The following is a 5,769-nucleotide window of genomic DNA, read 5'->3' as shown; positions in this document are numbered from 1 at the left end:
CCCACACGCTCATGTCATTGGGGGGGCCCACCCATCTGGGGATGCTGGGTTTAAAAAGAGTCTCAGCCCAGCTGAATTTCTGGGTGGGTCCCCAATGCCCCCCCCATAGACAGGGGGCATCCAAGGCCCCCCAAGTACGGGGATCGGGGGGGGGCTGCATCCCCCATTTCTCCTGCTGGATATTTTTAGCTCCGGCAGCAGGATGACACTGAACATGGCCGCTTGTGGGCAGCTTGCCCCCCCCCCGACACGTTTTGTTTTCCCAGGGAGGGGGGGTAGCCCTCCCCAGTTCTGCAGAGCCCCCCAGCCTCTGATGTGGAGCCCACATAGCCAATTGTAGCCCAGCTCCCCACCAGCTGGATTTTCGGGGAGGTGGGGGGGGTGTCCTTTTTTATTTTAGAGGAGACGGGAAGGTCACAAAGAAACAGATGGGGAATGGAGAGGGTCGGGTTGGGGGGTAGGATGTGGGGCTGGGAGATGGATGGAGGACAGGGCAGCAGTGCGGTGGGAGGGTAGGATGTGGGGCTGGGGGGCAGGTTGGGATGGATGGAGAACAGGGTAGCAGTGGGGTGGGGGGCAGGATGTGGGGGATGGATGGAGGACAGGGTAGCAGTGGGGTGTGTAGGATGTGGGGCTGGCAGGGGCCTGGAGGATTAAGAGGGGGATGGATGGAGGAAGGGGCAGCTGTGGGGCTGGCAGGGCCCTGGGCAGATTGGAGGGGCATAGAGGCAGGGCAAGGCTGTGTTCCCACCCCTCCCCACCTCAGGCCCCCTCCCCTCCCAGAGACAGGGAGAGAACCCAGGAATCCTGGCTCCGGGGTCCCTCCCTGGCCTGCAGCTCAGCTGCTGTGGGTCTTTGGCCGTGTGATTGAGAGGGGAGGGGGCTGTGCCTGTTTTGGGGCCCCCCGGGAGCTGTGTGTGTGGTGGGGGGGCGGGCTGGCCGATTTCGCTGCCCGCCAAACCCCTTCTCTAGCGGGGCGGCTGCCTACCCTGCTCCTGATGACCCCAGCCCCCTACAACTGGGGATTGTCTGCCCATAGATGCTCTGGGGGGGGGGTCTGCACACCCCCCACGGGCGCTGGAGGATGGTGTTTCTGAGCTGGGGCGTTGCAGGGCAACGGAAACGTTAGTACAGTGTAAACCAGAGCGAATTTCCCTTCCCTATTGCTGGGGGCCAGGATGCCTGGGTTCTCTCCCCGGCTCTGGGAGGGGGGTGGGGGCTGGTGGTTAGAGCAGGGGGGGCTGGGAGCCAGGACTCCTGGGTTCTCTCCCCGGCTCTGGGAGGGGAGCGAGGGGACGTGGGGGCTGGGATGGGTTGAGCAGAGGGGCTGGGAGCCGGGACTCCTGGATTTCTCTCCCCGGCTCTGGGATGGAGTGGGGGTCTGGTGGTTAGAGCAGAGGGCGCTGGGAGCCAGACTCCTGGGTTCTTTCTTCCCCTGGCTTCTGGGAGGGAGTGGGGGCTGAGTGAGTTTAGAGCAAGGGGGGGCTGGGAGCCGGACTCCTGGGTTCTTTCCCCGGCTCTGGGAGGGGTTGTGGGCTGGATGGGTTAGAGCGGGGGGCTGGGAGCCAGGACTCCTGGTTCTCTCCACAGCTCTGGGAGGGGAGTGTCGGGATGGTGGGTTAGGGCAGGGGGGCTGGGAGCCAGGACTTCCTGGGTTCTCTCCCCAGCTCTGGAGAGGAGAGTGGGGGCTATGTGTTTAGAGCAGGGGGCTGGGAGCCAGAGACACTGGGTGTTCTTTCCCCAGCTCTGGCGAGGAAGTGGCAGTGGGCAGGCTCCTCGATGGCAGAGTGGGGCTGGTCCAGTGTTCTGATCCAGCGGGAGTGCGCTTAGCCCAAACGCCGTTACGGCCTCCATCCGGGAGGTTCTCACTCCCACCTCATAGAGTGAGGGTGGCCAGATTCAGAGGTCGGCTACTCCTGCGCCCCCACTACTAACCGACCAGCCCCCACTCCCTTCCGAGCTGGGAAGAAGAACCCAGGAGTCCTTGGCTCCCAGGCCCCTGCTCTAACACCAGCTCCACTCCCCTCCAGAGCTGGGGGGAGAACCCAGGGTCCTGGCTCCAGCACCCAAACTTCTAACCGACCAGCCCCCACTTCCCCTCCCAGGCGGGAAGAGAACCCAGGAGTCCTGGTCCCAGCCCCACCCTTGCTCTAACCACCAACCCCAACTCCCCTCCAGAGCCGGGGAGAGAACCCAGGAGTCCCTGGCTCCCAGCCCCCGCTCTAACCCTACAGCCCCCACTCCTCCCCAGATCCCTCTCCAGTTGCAGCCCATTTCCATCTTCCCTGCACTGGGTTTGCGGTCGTACCCAGCTGATTGCAGCCTGGCGGGATCCAATTCTAGGGGTTCTTCTCAGTGGCTGCTCCACACGTGCCCCCCACAGCCCCCCCACCCGATAAGAACCAGAGGGGGGAATAAGGAAGGGGGCACCTGTGGAGTTGGGAGTTTGGGGCTGCGGGGAGAGGCTGGCTATGGGGCAGGGTTATGGGTACTGGCAATCCAGGAGTGGAGGATGTCTATGGAGGATTAAGAGCACTGACATTGTGGGCATCTTATATGGCGTTGGGATGAGGGCACCAGGGCGGCTATGGGGTGGCATTTAGGGGCACTGACATTTGCTGGGAAGCATCAATGGTTGGGATTGAAGGCACCAGGGCACTATGATGGTGGGGAGTGATGGGATATAAGTCGGCACATGGGGCACTGGCATTGCTGGGGCATCTATGACGTGGGTTGAGGGGGCACCCGGGCGCTTATGGGGTGGCATTTTAGGGGGCACTGGCATTGCTGGGCGGGCATCTATGGAGTGGATGAGTGGCACCAGGGGTGGCTGTGGGCAGGAGTGTAGGGGGGCTTATGGGGAAAATCGGGGGGGCAGCAACCCGGCTGATGGTGGGCTGGTTCAGGGTCGGGGCTGTTTCTCCTTTGATGGGGTCGTTGTGAACCTTTAGCCCCTCTGTCCCCAGGTCGGCCCCTGCTGCCGCGCCCCCCCCGCCGCCGGGGTGGAGAAGGGGTGGCCCTCACAACCACCCCCCAACCTCACCAGCACCGGAGCTGGCAGCAGACCAAGCCCAGGTGGACGAGGTGTTAGGGGGTGGCGTGCGGCTTACCGGAGCCTTGGGTCCCTTCTTCTGCCGGGTTCTCCCCATGTCGATGCTCCCGCCCCCCCCAGGTGGTTGACATCCTGCGATAACTGAACGTGGACAAGGTGCTGGAGCGGGACAGAAGCTGTTCGGAGCTGGACGACCGAGTCCGACGCCCTGCAGGGCTGAGCGCCTCCCATTCGGAGACCAGCGCCGGCCAAGCTAAAGCGGCAAGTACTGGTGGAGAACTCAAGGTGCGGGCCCCCCGCGGACACCCCATCTCCCCACGGCCCTCTGCACCCCACGGACTTCCCTGAAACAGCCCCCACAGCCCCCTCGTCTCCGCACGCCCCTCTGCCGTCCCCCGGCTCCTTTCGTCTCCCACAGCCCTTGTGTCCCCCCCGTGACACCCCTTCTCCCACGGCCCTCTGCACCCCACGGACTCCCCTGCAAGCCCCCAAGCCCCCTCGTCTCTGCACGCCCCTCTGCAGTCCCCCCGGCTCCTTCGTTCTCCACAGACCCCTTGTGCCCCCATGACACCCCATTCTCCCCACCGGCCCTCTGCACCCCACGGGACTCCCTTGCAGCCCACAGCCCCCTCGTCTCTGCACACCCTCTGGCAGTCCCCCCGGCTCCTTCGCTCTCCCACAGCCCCTTGTTGTCCCCCCCGGCTACCGCCGTGACACCATCTCCCCACGGCCTCTGCACCCCACGGACTCCCTGGGAGCCCCCAGCCCCCTGTGGCGCTCCCCTCGTCCTCCGCACGCCCCTCTGCATTCCCCACGGCTCCTTCGTCTGCCCACAGCCCCTTGTGTCCCCCCCGGCTCCCGCCGTGATCACCCATTCCCACGAGCCCTCTGCACCCCCGGATTCCCGTGCAGCCCCCACAGCCCCTCGTCTCCACCGCCCATCTGCAGTTCCCCACGGCTCCTTTCGTCTCCACAGCCTTGTGTCCCCCCCCGTGACACCCATTCCCACGGCCTCTGCACCCACGGATCCCTGCAGCCCCCACAGCCCCCTGTGGCCCCCTCGTCTCTGCGCGCCCCTCATGCAGTCCCCACGGTCCTTCGTCTCCCACAGCCCTTGTGTTCCCCCCCCTCGGTTTCCCCCCGTGACACCCCATCTCCCATGGCCTCTGCACCCACGGACTCCCCTGCAGCCCCTGTGGCCCCCTACGTCTCCGCCGCCCCTCTGCAGTCCCCACGGCTTCCTTCGTCCTTCCCCACAAAGCCCTTGTGTCCCCCCCGGGCTCCCCCCCCGTGACACCCATCTCCCACGGCCCTCTGCCACCCACGGGACTCTCCTGCCAGCCCCCACAGCGCCTTGGTGTGCCCCCCCGGCTGCTCCCCCCGTGACACCCCATCTCCTGCCACGGCCTTACCCCACGGACTCCCCTGCAGCCCCACAGCCCCCTGTTGGCCCCCGTCTCCGCACGCCCTCTGCAGTCCCCACGGCTCTTCGTTCCCATAGCCCCTTTGTGTTCCCCCCCCGTGACACCCCATCTCCCCGGCCCTCTGCAGCCACGGACTCCCTTGCAGACCCCTACAGCCCCTGTGGCCCCCTCGTCTCTGCGCGCCCCTCTTGCAGTCCCACGGCTCCTTCGTCTCCCACAGCTCCTTGTGTCCCCCCCGGTTTCCCCCCCGTGACACCCCATCTTCCCATTGGCCCTCTGCACCCACGGACTCCCTGCGAGCCCCCACAGGCCCCCTGTGGCCCCCTCGTCTCCACGCGCCCCTTGCCGTCCCACGGCTTCCCCCCGTGACACCCCATCTCCCCACGGCCCTCGTAGCACCCCACGGATCCCCTGCAGGCCCCCACACCCCTGTTGGCCCCTCGTCTCTGCATGCCCCTCTGCAGTCCCCACGCTCCTTGTCTCCCACAGCCCCTTGTGACCCTCCGGTTTTCCCCCCCGTACACCCATCTCCCCATTGGCCCTCTGCCACCCCAACGGACTCCCCTGCAGCCCCACAGGCCCCCTTGGCCCCTCGGTTCTCCCCGGCCCTCTGCAGTCCCACGGCTTACCTTCGTCTCCCCACAGCCCCTTGTGTCCCCCCCCCGGGCTTTCCCCCCCCCCCGTAACCCCATTCATCCCCCGTGCCCTGCCCCCCACGATCCCTGCAGCCCCACAGCGCCTTGTGTCCCCCCCGGCTCTCGCCCCCGTGACACCCCATTCCCCACGGCCCTGTGCACCCACGGACTCCCCTGCAGCCCCCACAAGCCCCCTGTGGCCCCCGTCTCCGCACGCCCTCTTGGCAGTCCCCCCGGCTCCTTCGTCTCCCCCATAGGCCCCTTTGTGTCCCCCCCGTGACCACCCATCTCCCACGGCCCTCTGCTACCCCACGGAACTCCCCTCAGCCCCCACAGCCCCCTGTGGCCCCTCGTCTCTTGCGCGCCCCTCTGCAGTCCCCACGGCTTCCTTTCGTCTCCCCACAGCTCCTTGTGTCCCCCCGTTTCCCCCCCGTGACACCCATCGTCCCCATGCCCTCTGCACCCACGGACTCCCCTGCAAGCCCCCACAGCCCCCTGTGGCCCCTCGTCTCACGCGCCCTCTTTGCAGTCCCCACGGCCTCCCCCCCGTGACACCCCACTCGCCACGGCCCTCTGCACCCCACGGACGTCCCCTGCAGCCCCACAGCCCGCCGTGGCCCCTCTGTCTCTGCAGCCCCTCTGCAGTCCACGGTCCTTC

This window comes from Chelonoidis abingdonii, chromosome 11, assembly GCF_003597395.2.
Source record: "Chelonoidis abingdonii isolate Lonesome George chromosome 11, CheloAbing_2.0, whole genome shotgun sequence".
Lineage (NCBI taxonomy): Eukaryota > Metazoa > Chordata > Testudines > Testudinidae > Chelonoidis > Chelonoidis abingdonii.
This window is presented reverse-complemented; position numbering follows the sequence as displayed.